This window comes from Notamacropus eugenii, chromosome 5 (assembly GCF_028372415.1).
Source record: "Notamacropus eugenii isolate mMacEug1 chromosome 5, mMacEug1.pri_v2, whole genome shotgun sequence".
NCBI lineage: Eukaryota > Metazoa > Chordata > Mammalia > Diprotodontia > Macropodidae > Notamacropus > Notamacropus eugenii.
The window spans coordinates 147,357,420-147,373,359 of NC_092876.1; the positions used below are offsets into that span (position 1 = coordinate 147,357,420).

The 15,940-nt window shown below is 38.5% G+C and overlaps 1 protein-coding gene across 2 annotated transcripts in view; it reads right to left on the reverse strand.

Moving 5' to 3' along the window:
* The window catches only part of ELMOD1 (ELMO domain containing 1), a 70,036-nt gene extending 57,277 nt beyond the window's left edge, over positions 1-12,759 (reverse strand). For both annotated transcript variants that reach the window (XM_072611201.1, XM_072611199.1), the window contains exon 1: positions 12,384-12,759. The gene's annotated coding sequence lies outside the window, so the exon portion shown is untranslated. The remainder of the gene's footprint in view (positions 1-12,383) is intronic.
* Between the last annotated feature and the right edge of the window lie 3,181 nt (positions 12,760-15,940).

Below are 15,940 nucleotides of genomic sequence, written 5' to 3' on the forward strand. Positions count from 1 at the left end.
AGGTATGTGGAGGTATGTGGAGACCAGGGCAAGTTACCAGGTAGGTCTCCAACACTTGCATATGGGTGAAATCAGGACAGAACAAACACATTATGCATTTATGCATGTCCTGTGAGGCTGAAGTCTTTCTTGGCTCTTAGAGAGCTACCTCATTTTCACCCCCTGGCTGCCTGCCTGAGGATCTCCAGGTCACTGGTTTGTCTTCCACTGGAGGACGCCCTAGAATGTGAGGCTTGGGAAATGTGCTCTCTGGTTATAAAGGCAGAGACTCTTGGGAATGAGGGAGGAAGGCATGGAGGGAAACTAGAAAAAAATGTTATTTCTTCTTTAGATATCGCAGTAAGACAGCTATCCTTTACTTTGGGACACAAAGCATTCCTTGCCTCAAGGTCAAAAAGAGGAATAAAAACCATAATAGTTGAAATTGACCAAAGGTTTTTAAGTTTGCAAAATGTTTCCATACATTAGCTCATTCAAACCTCCTAACAATTTTGCTAGTTAGGTACTATTATCCTTGTTTTACAGAAAAGGAAACTGAGATTTAGAAAGTTTAAATGACATGCTCAGAGCCACACAATAGATGTCAGAGATGTATTTGAACCTAAGTCTTTCTGACTCCAAGTCCAACACTTTGTCTACCATGACAGTCAGCCAATCAACAAGTATTTATTAAGTGTGACTACTAGGTGCCAGGCATTGTGCTATGTGCTAAGGGTACACAGAAAGGTAAAAATGTGATACCTGCCTTTGAGGAGGTCACACCCTGTAGGGGGACATGACATGCAAATAACTATGTACCTACAAGATATATAATTGGAGCTAATATCAGAGGGAAGGCACTAGCAAATGTAGGACTTAAATTGAATTTTGAAGGAATTCAGGAGGCCAAAGTGCGGAGAAAAGCCACAAAAACAAGATAATCTTAATAAACACAATAAGCAGAAAATGCAAATAAGTAACTCAGGTCCTCTAGTATGGGTGAATGAAAAACTTTGGAACATTTTAATAGAAAATTTTCACCCTTTTGAGAAAGTTAGAAACTGCCTTGATCATACAGAAATGGCTTCTGGGTCCTGGACAACCAGAGGAGGATAAGATTACTTCCCAAGATGCAACACTGGGTTCCGCTCCAATGAGGTTATCTCACTCAGGTCATACGGGTTCAGGTTACAATGGCTCTCATTTCTAGTGACTTTTGGGTTCTAGGTTATATTGCTTCTAACATTTCTTAACCTAGCTTATTAAAATGAAGCTGTGGTATGGAATAGTGGAAAAGCAATAAATTTGGAGTCAGAGGACCCAGTTCTGACACTAACCACCTTGGATAAAGCTTCATCTTTCTAAGACTGTCTCCTCATCTGTAAAATAAGGGAGCTGGACTACATGATCTACACTTAAGGTGTAAAGGAGCAGGGGGAAGTCCCTATCTGTATCAGTACACATGTATACTCATTAATACCCATATCAATCAAATTATGAATGGAGTCTTAAAGAATGAATGATCATCGAAGATTTTACTGAAACCTCCCTTGAACCTCTACTGACCCTACTTTAAAAATCAAAGAATTTTAAGCTTAAAAAGGAAAGGGCACTTTGATGTTGTCTAGACCAATCCTTTCATTTTACAATCGAGAAAACAAGTTAAGTGACTTGCTCAAGGTCACACAAGTAGTAAGTGGCAGAGGCCACCTTTGAACCCAGTTCTTTTGACTCTAAATACAGTGTGTTCTTTATATTGCATCATAATGTAGACAAGGAAGTAAATTTCAAGGGGGTGATACTTATATATTTATAAACAGCAATCACAAATGACATGATCAGCAAAAGTGGTGTTTTTTTTAGATAACTCTCCCTTATTCCACTCATTGTAATTAGTTGCAAAATCCTGTGTATTCCCTCCATCTGCTAGCATAAAATCATCTCTTCTGTTTTCAATTCAAACAGCCTATATTAAACAAAAAATATAAACTACGTGGATCTCCAACTCTCAGCTAATTTGAAGAGCACTGATGATTGAGAAGTCCTGAGGATCCATGAGTGAGCATGTCTCTCCTGGCTCAGATGAACAGCCTGACTGACTTATCCATAATAACTCTTCTCTATTTACCCTCCAGGAGGATAGTTTTCCAGAGCCGTATCTCTATTGCTTTACAATATCAAAAATATTTTGCATATGCATTATGTTAACAGATAATTTCCAGCAACTGTAAGATGAAAATGGCTTCCTTATAAGCTTTATGTGCTAGAATGATTTTATTTCTGTTTTTTTATGGAATTACTTCTAAAATGTACGAGACATACTTCCCTGATTTTTAAATATAGATAATATATGGAACATAAGTCTGATTCTGATTCCTCTTCATAGCATTATTCTGGTCCTGGATTCTCAAAGGCTTTTGGAGTGCTTGCCATGACAGCCCATGAAGCAAAGAAAAGCACTAGAAAGTCCCCATATAGTTCTGTGTTCTTGTTAAACATCTCCAAATATATCACCATGAAGATAATTGCAGCTTAAGTGCCAATTTCTCTAATAAAGGATGAGAAGACAATGAATGAAAAACAATAAAAATCCTCCAGACAAAATAAATACATACTTCGGTACTTGTGATTTCAATGCTAAGGTGGACATAAGAAAGGAAAGAGAAAATATTTTGGAAAGTAATGGTTCAGAATTAAGAAATGAGGGAGGCCAAACACTGTATTTTAAATAGAAACCTAATAACTATACATCATGAATACTTTCTCCAAGAAACAAAATGGGAGGTATTGAACAAGATAAACTCCAAATAAAGATAAGCATCAAATAAACAGACTACATTTTGACAGAGAAGCAATTATTCATTACTGATATGGGTTGTTGTTGAATCATTTTAGTCATGTCCTACTACTAGGGACCCCATTTAGGGTTTTTTTTGGCAAAGATACTAGAGTAAGTTTGCCATTTTCTTCTCCAGACGAGGAATTGAGGCAAACAGTGTTAAGTGCCATGTAATTCATAAGTGTCTGAGGTCAGATTGGAACACAGGAAGACGATGCACTGTATCCACTGTGCCACCTACTTCTATGGAAGATATGCTTACATCAGCTATCTGTGTAGTCAGATCATTAACATATTAAGAGCAAAGATCACAAAACTAGAAATATCAAAATAAGAAAAAAAAAGTGAACGATGACAAATCCAACCTAAAATATTCAAACAAACTGAGAATTCAAAAAAAAAAAAAAAAAGAGGAAATGGATGGAGGAACATAGACATAAATTATAATCATTTCCTAAAGAAGTTTAACTGACATGGAACAATTGTCATGACATGACCAAAAGAGCCTGTAAACTACCTCATCTAGTCAGTCCACAAATATTATTAAGTCCTTAATCTGCGCCAAGCATTGTGCCAAGTACTGAAAGTTACAAGAAGGATGGTATGCAAAAACACAGTCCCTGTCCTCAAAGAGTTTACAATCAAGGAAACACAACCTCTTTATCAAAAATAAACACAAATATGGAATATAAATTCATTTGCAAAAAAAAAAAGAGCCTATTGTCTCAAAGAGCAGGGAGAAACATTAAAAATGAAAACCAGTTTAACGAAAGCTTGGTAAGATACTCAAATATATAAATCACCCCGAGGGCATTTCAGAATGAAACTGTAGGACAACAAAAGATAATTCCCTCTGATTATATCCTTTATGATACTTTTGCACGATTATTCACAGTAATGTGCTACAGTTTATTCATGTCTAGCCTAAGCTTTGTATCCATTGTAATTTAATTGACAGACAATTTTAATTCTTTGGGTACTATGACACAGAGTATTACCAAAAAGAAATGAATATCAAAAAAAAAAAAAAAAAAGATGGGCCTTTGTTTCAGGAAGAAATTTGAGGTCATAAAAAGTACTGCACCATATTTTCTTAAGGAAATATTGCCTGCTTTCCCTATTCCTTCAAAAAGGATATGAGCTTCATTAGATTGTTACTCTAACTTAAATGTTAACCTTATAGGTATTGTTATGTTAAATTTTGCTTTGTAAAATACTCCCTCCTCTACTTCTCTTATTCAGTTTAGGGATCAATTCGCTCTCCATCCAGGGTAGATGTTCGAACTATTTGTACAAATGAGTACTATAGATTGTCCATACAAGTACTTATCATAATTTCAACAATAAGCATTCTTTATCCACTTGGCTTTTCCTGTGTGGTTAGTTAGATGGGCCTCTTTTGAATGATTATGTATCTCATTTACAAAGCTCTACAAAGTATTCTGCATTAATTATAAATACAAGAAGTAGTCAGTTGAAGTCTAGAGTATCAGTGTTAAAATCTTGATATTATATAAAATAAAAATGAATAAGTGAAATTTGCCGATGATCATTTTCCAATTTTGAATAATGATTGTATAGGATATGCATTTCTTTTCAAACTACTTTGAAATACTTCTTAAAATAGTTAGGTGTTTAAGCTTTCTGTCTCAGAAAAAGTATCTGATATACTCTGCCAACTTAGATTTATTCTGGGACTAAAAAAAAATTTGATATTAAGTTTTATCTTGAAAAATAAAATCTTAGAAAATTGGCTCCTAAACTCTGAAAAGAATTTCTGAATTATTCTTTTTCACTTGAAAAGATAAGGGGCCTATATTTTAATTAGTTCTGGAGATTTGGTTATTCTATAAATATTTATTATGTTAATTGGGAGATGAATTAAGGTGAATTTTGGAGCAGAGAACAATCTCATTGAAAACAGAACAATCAAACAACATCTGAGGGGGAAAAAACAATGTTTCAACAGGGACAAAATCACAGCATCTTTTCCTTATTTATACAAAAGGACATTCTCTGTAAGGGTTATCCAATTCAGATAAATTCCTATATCAAGCAGCTCAATAAACCAAACAACCACTCCAAAAATTAGTACTAATGGAAATGATTTTCAAATTATATTCAAGATTGCAACCTGTGAATTTTTGGTACATAAGCCTATTGGAACTTTTCTTTTTAATAAAGGAGTAAGAGCCTTTAAGCATTTACGTATTTCAGCATTAAAAGAACTAAAAGGCAAACAAAACACCATGAAATTACATGTGAAGGGTTTGTCTAAAGGACTCTGGGGCAGAAAGATGTCATTGAAACTTAACCCAATCCTATTAAGGATGATGTTAGTCACATCACAGAGCATCAGTGGTTACAGTTTATTTCATGGAGTTCGATGTGCATGTAAAATGGGTGTTTTAGGGGAAAATGAGAAAAGGATCTAAAAATAAATGGCTCACCCAAGGTCATGCAAAAAATCAAGGCCTCATTAGCTTTCTGACTCCCAAATATGAGTTAGGAAGGAAAAAGGAAGAGACCATTGTTAATGTTATTTAATTCAGCTCAACAAGCATTTACCATTTACTTTGTCTTTGTGTGGACCTATTTTCCCTATTCCCTCAAAAGGATATGAGCTTCATTAGACTGTGTTAATCTATCTAAGTTAACCTTAGAGATATGTTAAATCTTTCTTTTGTAAAATCTAGAGCACAAATTTGTTTTAAAATAATTTCTTCAGTATCTTTCAACACATTCAACAAATGGAACAAAATAGCAAGTTAAGTCTTAGTTGTTTCTTTTTTTTATTCATTCATAATTAAATCATTTTTTTAAAACTAAGTCATAAAGCATGAAAAGATTTCTCAAATTGTCTGGTCCCACTAATAAAAAGCTAATTGACACATGGGAAAAACAACTGACGCAATCATAAATTAGGGTTCTATTTCTATTTTGAAGGAAAGTTATTTGTTCACTTAAGATCCTACTTTTAACTTAGAATGCTTTAGAAATGTCTTAGCTTAAGATTCCTTTGAATATGTCAACATGTGATACTTAAAATACTGAATGAGCCTGAGTCCTTACTGTGAAATGCACAATTTATTGAAAATCAAATACATTATAATTTATTGATGGTCACAAATGAAGTGAAAAGGGCTGAGAGTCAGAATTGCTGAAATCCACATATATTATCAGAGTTGAAGACAGAAATGCAAGTAGATGGCGGATGAATTTGTTAATTGTTCCTTCCTGCTTGGACAGTCACTGAAATTTAGAATTTTTGGAACCTTTCTTTCACATATCAACATGTGGTTTTGAAGTTCAGTGTACTATTTTTTTTTAAGAACTAATTGTGTTTATACATTCTGAGTGGGTACTCACTGGTACTACAAGCATATGCTCATTTTCACAAACCACTATTTCTGCAAAACCTACATTGCTTCCCCTTTCCTACCATCGGTATCTTCTTTCCAGGGAGCAGGACCAAACTGGAAATCTGGACTAAACCAGTGTCTCATGTGGTACTGAAAAAGACAAAACACCCACTATCTCTGTTGATGGCACCACCCTCTCTCAGGCACCCAGGCTCTCAGTCTCCAGCTCATTTTTTTCTCTTCTCTCTCCCCCACATTCCCCATATCTAATCAGTTGCCAAGTCCTATCCATTCTTTATCTGCAGTCTCTCGAATATCTCTCCTTCCACTCATATTGTCACCACCTTAGTTTCAGCCTTCATTACCTCCCATCTGGTCTACTGTAATAGCCTCCTGCTTAGTATTCCTGCTTCCAGTATCTCCCCTCTTCAACCTTCACACAGCTACAAAATAATCTTACTACGGCACTTTGATACTCTTCTGCTCAAAATCCTTCAGTAGCTAATCACCACATATAGAAAAAAAAAACCAAAAAACTCCTAAACCTGGCATTTAAGGCCCTGAAAGCATTAATCCTAACCTTCCCTTTCTCTTTTTTAAAAAAATAGTATTTTATTTTTTACCAATTACATGTAAAGAAAATTTTTAACATCCATTTAAAAAAATTTTGAGCTCCAAATTTTCTCTTTCCCTTCCTCTCCTCCTTCTCTCCATGAGACAGGAAGCAATTTGATATAGCTAACCTACCCTTTCATATTACTTCCCTACTTACACTCTGCATGTTTGCCAATGTATTCCAAGAACCAAACATACAATCTCTCAGCATGTCATTGCAGACCATCTCCTGTGTCTGGAATTCACTCCCCTCATTTTTTACCTGTTGAAATCCTTTTCTTTCTTCAAGGCACAGCTCAGGTGTCACTTTGTCCATAAAGACTTCTTTAATACAACAGTTGAAAGTGAGGTCCGAAAATGACTCTCTTAAAAAGCTTCCTATACTGCTTTGTTCAGACTTTTTCTTTGCGCTAACTAAATTCTACCTTATGACATACTTATTGTGTACATATCTGAATTAAATTTTAAAATCCTTGAAGGCAGGAATTGAGTCATCTTCCCCCCGTCCCCCAGAATTTGACCCAGTTGAATATATCAAGTACTTAATTGATTTTCAGGCATGCAGGTAGTGCAGCGGCTAGAGATCTGGGCTCTGAGTCAGGAAGATCTGAGTTCAAATCCTACCTTGGGCACTTACTAGCTATGTGACCCTGGGGAAGTCATTTAACCCTTTTTAATAAAGGAGCTAGAGTCCTTAAGCATTTACTTACTTCAGCATTAAAAGAACTAAAAGGCAAACATATACAAAACACCATGAAATTATATGTAAAGGGTTTGTCTAAAGGACTCTGGGGCATAAAGATGTCATTCAAACTTAATCCAGTCCTATTAAGGATGATGTTAGTCATATTACAAAGCATCAGTGGTTACTGTAAAATGGGGATAATAACAGCACCTACCTCTCAGAGATGTAGTGAAGATCAAATGAGATAATATTTGTAAAGTACTTAACACAATGTCTGGCACACAGTAGATAATATATAAATGTTTGCTATCATCATCATTTGAGTATTAAACATGCCTTAAAAATTTTAAATTTTAAAACGGATTTAAAATCCTTGAAGGCAGGAATTGAGTCACCTCCTCCCCTTCCCCCCAGAATTTGACCCAGTTGATTATATCAAGTACTTAATTGATTTTTGGGCATGCAGGTAGTGAAGTGGCTAGAGATCTGGGCTCTGAGTCAGGAAGATCTGAGTAATCCATTCTGATCACTCCTTCAAATAGTTATAGTATTATATTTAACCTTTTTTTTTCAAAACTGAAGACCAAACTGTGTGTGATATTTAATGTGTACTTATTAATCTTACTTACATTATAAAAACTATTTTTCCTGAAGGGAGGGCAATTAATATTAATCAATATCTAATTTGTCTATTTGTAAGGACTGAAATGAATTCATTCAAACACAGTTGTAATGGTTTGAACTGTTCAAATTAATTCCAGATCAGCAGTGATTTCTGCTCCAGTCAAATCGCTACAACCTATCCATGACCTTCAAAAGAGGAAGGAAACATTTCTGGTGAGTTGATAAAGACTTAAATGGAATTTGATGAAGGAATGTTGGGATACCTCGTAGCTTGTATGGTACTGCCTTCAAATAAATGATTGCTAGTGATACATAGGTAGTGGATTGATCAGGGGAGGTCCTTGTTCACCTTCATGAGCTATAGCTTAGGGAACCTTTGGGTTTTGAGAGGGTGGACATGCCCATTGTTACTGTTTTTAAAGGGACTATGGATCCCTCTTATGAGGGGGTTATTTAGGTAGTTCCCTGATCAACTTGATGATCTTACATAGGTGGCTTTTGTGGGGTATTGCTAATGATGGAACTAAGAGAATACAGATGAATTCTGTGACTCAGACTCTTGTGAGACACATTATTATGGGAGAAGCTATCTCCTTTGTTCTGGTCTATAAAATGGAAATTTTCAGTTATAAACTGGAAGACTTTTCTCCTTTTCTAAGACAAGCCTGGAATACAACAGAATGGACTTGAATTCTTAGATTGGTGGTGATTAGAGTTAGGTATTCTCCACCTAAGAGCCATTAATGCCTCCCTTGAGACAGAAGAAGTACATGGAAAGTGTGTGAGCACAGGACCCAAAAGGAGTTCTGCATCACAAATTCTTAGTTCTAGTCTTGGAAAGGAAGCAGTATAACCTCTTGGCTCATGAGGTGGCAGCCAGAGAGAGAAGAACCACATGGTCAAATGGCATGAGTTCTTGAACCCCAGCCTTCTTAAAAGAAGAGGGAGGCAGTTTCCAAGAAGCATAATCTTGGAATCCAGCTTTCTAGACACAGAAAGAATTCCCAGTCAGTGTCAACCAACAGGTTTCTTAACAATCCCAAGATGTATAGTTAAGGGATTTAACTTTCTAGAGAAAGAATGAGAGTTCCTAAGAAGCACCAGACTACTAGAGAGAAAAAAAAAGGATCACACATAATGACGTTTGGGGCTAGAGAAGCCACTATTTGAAGAGAAGTTCTAGATTTTGCCCTTGATCCAAATTACATTATCCTGTTACCTCATGTTCAATGGGAAAATACTACCTCACTAGCAGCTATAAATCACTTTGTTTCTGGAAAGAGTTCAGACCATATGTTGGATAACTATCCAACTATAATTAAGTGGGACTCACTAGAATGCCACCCTGAGGTCATTTCCCTTCCAAGAGAATTCTAAACCCTAGACTTGAAGACTTGAAGACCCCGAGGAAAAATAGGATCTACCTGAATGAGACCTATATTAATAGTGTGTGGGTTTCTGTATTTTCTATGAGGTGGAATTGTGCCCCAATATCTGCATTGTTACCTTGAATGCTTGTATAGGTTTTGCAAACTCTTTTACCTACATATGTAAATACATAGGCACAAGCTACACTCAAGATATATTCTGATATTTCCCACAGGGAACATCAATTGAGGCTATATAGGACATAGAAAGAAATATGATAGGAATGGAGGGGTTGATCCTGAAATTTAACCCAATCCTTGTAAGTTCAAAGCTTGAAGTACTGGGTTATGGGTTATACCAGTAAGGAACTGACCAGATGAGGCTTTAATTGCAAGGACTCCAAATAAGCTGGACGAGATATTTTGGTAGTTGGGTTGAATTACTGAATTCAATTGGTTTTATTTTAATGTATTTTTAGAGGCTTTGGCTCAGTGACGAAAGTACTAGACTCTGGACTGGATGAACTGAGTTCAATGATCAGCTCTAATATTTACTGGGCAAGTCACTTACCCTCTCTGAGTCTGTTTCCTATCTACAAAATGGGGATAATAATACTTTACCTACCTTACAAGGTTGTTGTGTGGAAAATACATTAAGAGAAAGGCCTTTGGCTAACACCGTTTAGTATGTAGCCCTTTCATACATGCACTGTTAATTTCACAGAATTCCTATCTAATAGCACCCTCCTAGCTTCAGAAGCAGAAATAGGGAAGATTGTTTATCAACATTATTTTGAAAACCAAATATTTTACGAAATGATTAAGATGGCATAGTCTCTTCTGGTAATTCTACATTTAGATGGCAACTATTCATCAAAGTTATGTTATTCAACATTTATAAATAATTTGGAAGGTTCATATTTTAAAATTCACTCTGAATAAGACTACCCTAAGTGTTTTCCCTACAGAAAATTATTTCAGCAATTGTGTCTTACCAATAGGATGAATGAAGGATAACTTCATTTATCAAGATTGATGATTTATGTTATGCATATTAACAGGTTGGGGGGGAGGGGGAGGAAGCCTCCAAGGAAACCACATCATTTATTTACAGTGGTCTTTGTTGACAGATGGGTCTCCTAACAAGGGCATCTGTAAACTGAAGCATTTCAGTTGAACTATTTGTGGACTGACAGTCAGACGGAGCTATTGCTTTATTATCATATTTAACTGGAGATTTAACATCCAACACAACAGAAAAATACAGCACAGGTCTTTAGGGAGGTTGTGTACCTACCTTTCTGAAAGGAAACACCAAAAAGGAAAAACCAAGTCTTTTCCTGGTAAGGTCACCATTAAGAAAAAAGAGCATCCGCATTTGCCTGTTTGCTAATTAATTCATAGCGATGGTGCAACGGAAATTAAGGCAAACAGAAGAAAATATGCCCTACAGCCCTTTGTTTCTAACATGAAGGTCCTTGGCATTAATTCCTGCACTATTTAGACAGAACAATCCATGCAATTACTGACAAGGATGGCATTTCTCATTCCTATCCAAATACATTTAGACTCTGTAACCAAAGTAAAAGAGATTGGACGGAAGAACCCTCTCAAGGTTGGTTGGACTGTGGAACAACTTCTGAGATGAATATGACTTAGTCACATTGTAACCGTATGATATCAGAAGAAAAACATGCATGAAAAAGATGTTGATCCGGACAGCAACATCAACCACACACTACCTGCTTTCCACCATGTTGGAAGCTCCAGTTAAGGATGGTTGTCATGCTAGCAACACAAACACGCACACACTGCGGAGCTGCGGAGCAGCGCCTGGAGATCAGCCCAGAACTTGCCTCTTAATTTGCCTATTAGAATGGGATTTGGAGGAAGAGGTTACTAGTAAGCAGTAGCCCCCTTTTCTTAACCTGAGAGTTTCTCCGAATTCAGGGAACTGAAAGCCCTGGGGAGAAGTTGACCTGGACTCTTCAGTGCAAAAAGACGGGCATAAATCTATGGATTAAACTCTTCCAAAGCCAGGAAGCCAGAGAGGGCGTTCCTGCAATATTTATAAGGTGTTTTCCAGGGTGCACCACATAGAGGATTAGCAATTCCACTGTGAGTAAGCAAAGACGACACCTAGGCTTTAAAAACACTTACGCCCAACAATAAAACGCAACCCGTACCAAACACACCCCCTGCCTTAAGGACCAGTCATCCAGCCGTAGTCATAAGCCTCTTCCAATTTCATCTGCGCTAGGAAAGAAGAGATGGCATCTCCAAACAGGGGTTTTCCCAGCAGGTAGTTTCAGCTTTGAAACTCACTAAGCAGATAACCTGAGAAACCACAGGCTTGAGGGCCAGAAGCCAAGTAGCTTCTCGGTCCTCCTCCTTCACCAAGGGCGGGCGCACTCAGCAGCCTAGCAAACCTCCAATGGGGGTGGGGGGAAGGTTGCTGAGGGGCCCTGGGTCCGACCACGCCCCCCTGCCCTCTTTTCACCCTGTTATCTCTTGTCTCCACACCTCGCCTGCCCCTTCAGGAGCCTTTGGTTTCCTGTTGCTAGGCAACCTGCACTCCAGCTGGGCTGGAAACAACCTGGCACCCCAACCTGCGGGCAGCGTTGGGGGTGCGGAGTGCGTGCTTTTCGGGAGTCTCAGGGTGCTCGCCACTGCCAGCGAGGGCAGTCTGCGGAGCAGATAAACCCAATGCATTAATTCCACCCATCCCGTTCAGAATCAGGCTTTCTCGCTCTGCACCCCGTTAGCAATTTGCGCTGAGCCCCAGTTCCACTGCAGCTCCTTCCTCCTCCCCGCCCCCCCTCCTCGCCTTCTCTCTTCCTTGGGTATTGGCCTCTTTGCCCTTGCCTCCTTCCCACATCCCTAGCTCTGGGCCCCTGAGCTCCGCCACTCACCTGTATTCTGGCAGCTGCTGCTGGTTAAACTGGTCCCATAGAGCAGCAGACCTGTCTCCATCCCTCCTTCCCCAACCTCCCCAGCCTGCACACCCTCCCGCTGCCTTCTATAAGCAGCTGGCTCGTTTCTCCGCAGTGGCAGAAGCAGAGAACAACTCTGTCACCGGGCGCCCGAGGCACGGGAAGAGCAGCCGCCTCCGATGCCGCACTGGATCCAGGCTGGCTGGGCGGGGGCGAGAATCTGGGTCAGGCTGAGAGCAGCGCTGGGCTGCAACCTGGGTGGCTCCTGGCGGGGAGGGAGCCGACAGAGGCACTGGGAGTGCAAAGGCTTCCCACTGGGCGACCAAAGCCTGCCCAGCTACTGAGCATGCCCAGTCTGAGGGGGTAGAGTCACTGAGGGTGCAGGATGCTCCAAACCCGGAGTGAGGTAGACAGTGTCAGGGGCAACTCAGAGGTATCAACGTGCAAAGGAGTTAAATAATAGGAAGAGAATACTGCTGCGCAAGCCAATCTTGATTTATGTCTCTTTCACCTACTACCCTCACCCCCCAAAAAATGAGCTGGGTGGCACTTTATTCCGCGGGTAAGTGAGTCTGACTTTGGGGTCGTCACTTGGTGAGATTCTGTAGAATCCTAGAATCAATGGAGTTCCTACTGGCAAATACCTTGGAACCATCAAAACGGGACAAAAACTCTGGACCATTCCCACTGCCTACTGCTCCCTTGCTATCATTCATTGCCCTAGTTCCTGGGACAGAAGGGGGCAAATAATTGGGGTACCTTACCTGGGCCTGCCTTCCCTGGCAGCAGTCTCTGCTCAGAATTTTTCTGGCTTCTCATGATAACCTGGGGAGGCTAGATGAAACAATGGATAGAGCAAGCACTGGGCTTAGAATCAAAAAGATTCAACATCCTGAGTTCAAATCTAGCCTCAGACACTAGCTGTGTGACTCTGGGCAAATCACTTAACTCTGCCTCAGTTGCCTCCTCTGTAAAATGAACTAGAGAAGGAAATGGCAAACCACCCCAGTATCTTTGCCAAGAAAACCCCAAATGGGAACACGAAGAGTTGGATGTGACTGAATAACAAGATGAAAACCTATATGCCCATGTCATGTTACTTGAAAGCCTTCTTTCCCTTAATGTATAAATAGAGAAAGGGGTTAGTATATTGTATATTTGTCTAGTAAATAGTTTCTTGTCTTCCAAAATAACTCTGAGGGGAGGTTTCATTTGTAGTGGAAGGTCAGTGGGAATGATATTGGGAAGGATAGGGAAGGTTCAGTCTTTCTGAACCTCTCAAAGTAGGCTACCTGGGTATCTTTTCCAAATACAGTATATATGCCCTGGAACTAACAACAAAAGTGACTTACCCTCACCATGCCTCAGTTTCCTCACTTCTCAAATGAAGGATTTGGGCTAGCGATACATTTGAGTTCAAATCTCACCTCTTCTGTGGAGACCTTGGGCAAGAATTTTAACTTCCTCACTAACATTTTCCTCAACTATGTGATGAGGATGTTGAACTTGATGGCTTTGAAAGGTATCTTTGAGCTCTTTATCTATTATTCTATGAATGTGAAGGTCCATTACAGTTCTACAATCTATTTAAAAATAAAAGAAACTCTATCATTCTAGTTTTAAAGTTCTTTATCAATCAGAATGTCCCTGACTTTCCTTAATCACCTAATTCACACTTGAAAAATAAGATTTTCTATATATATCTATGAACTCAGAAAAGTCATTTGATCCCTAGGTCTCAGTTTCCTCATCCATAAAATCAAAAATGTTGGACTAGATTATTTCTATGCCTCTTTCAGGTCAGAAATTCTGAGTTTATTAAAAGTATCTTATCAGTTAAACCTCTTTGTTCTTGTGATTGAAAAATAACTGCACTTTTAAAGCTTGAAGTATGATATATCGATATAACTGAATGTCTGTCGTTTGTTTTGAAAAGGACCAGTGATATCATGGAGTGATGTCTTGATTTGTATGAGAAATGGATTGAAGTGAGGTAGAGTTGCACAAAGTCATCAACCTCACTGTCTTCCAGAGTCATCAAAGTTTAGTGGCAGAACAAAAGTCAGGATGACTGGTGATGACCCAGGATACATTGGATGACCTTGGCGTCTTTGATGTCTGACCAAACTCTGAACACTACAATCTCTCTTTAATATATCCCAGTATCATGTTATGTTTGAAAAAATATAGAATTACATTGTTCAATTTATTTTCCACAATTGTGGAGTTTACTGAAACCCTTGTGTTATATTATCTTTCTTCTTTGTCTCTTCATTTGAATTTTATTTCTTGTTTGATAAATCATTTCTTACAAAAAGTGCATTACAAATTCTATTGCTACTATTTTGTGATGGCAACAAGGCAACCCCCTCCCAATTTTGTGCCATTCCCCCAAATTAATCAGAATGAACTTAATTACTTCTTCCAAATAATTAATTAGAACAGTAATACTGGTCCCAGGAGGAACCGCCCTACCAAAGTGACATGGACCCTGCTATCCACCCACACAGCCAACTTTGACTGGAGGTTGAGTAAAGAGACTTTCCATCCAAGCACAAATACAGGTTGCCTAGTAACAGTACAATGAAGGATCCTGATAGACCAAGAAGGTAAAATGAGAACCTAAGGGTGAAAGACATGCAAGGGAGTGACCCTACCACAGAGAAGACCACCTTCTCCCTCCTTCGCTTTGTCCATTGGGTCAATGGACTATGATGTTATGAGGACAAGGGAAGGTTTGTGAAAGACTGGAGAGTTTATGGTTTCTTTGATTATTCACTCATTGTGGAAGACTTCAAATAAGTGGTTTTATTTATGTAGCAATACTCTGTTAGCAGAAGACTAATATATAGAATGTAGGACAATGACAATGTAAATGAAAATAGCTACAAGGAAGTTGAACTCTGAGTAACTGAAATACCAGTAATAGTCCTAGAGAACAGACAATGAAACATCCCTTCCTCCTTTCATAATGGAGACTGTGACTACTAGGGTGGAATGTTGTATATACATTGCAAACATGGTCACTACATCCAACATTTTTGCTTAACTTTTTCAATTTAGGGATGAAAGGGGAATAGGGCATATTTCCAGAAATAACTATGACATAAAAGTAAAATTAATCCACAAAATGTATTTCTGTGGCATCAACGATGCTCTTTGTGGAACACATTTAATACTTCCCCACACACAATTTTGGTGCTGAAACGCTGATCACTAGTTTTTACAGATAGATTCTTTTAGCCAGCTGTATACTCATATAGAATATTACAGCAATAGGGAACCCTGCAGCTCATCTAATCCAATTCTCTTGTTTTACAGAGAAGCAAGCTGGAGACTGGAAAAGACAAATGACTCATCCAGGGTCATGCTAGTGGCAGCTAGTGGCAGAGCCCAAATTGCCTGACTTTAAGTCCAATAATGTTTTAGTGCACTGTATTTCCTCTCCCACTATATCTTTTTGTGGACACCTAATAAAATATCTGTCCCATTATTCATTTCTGCTTTTACTTTTCTCCCATGCCAACATCATGTTT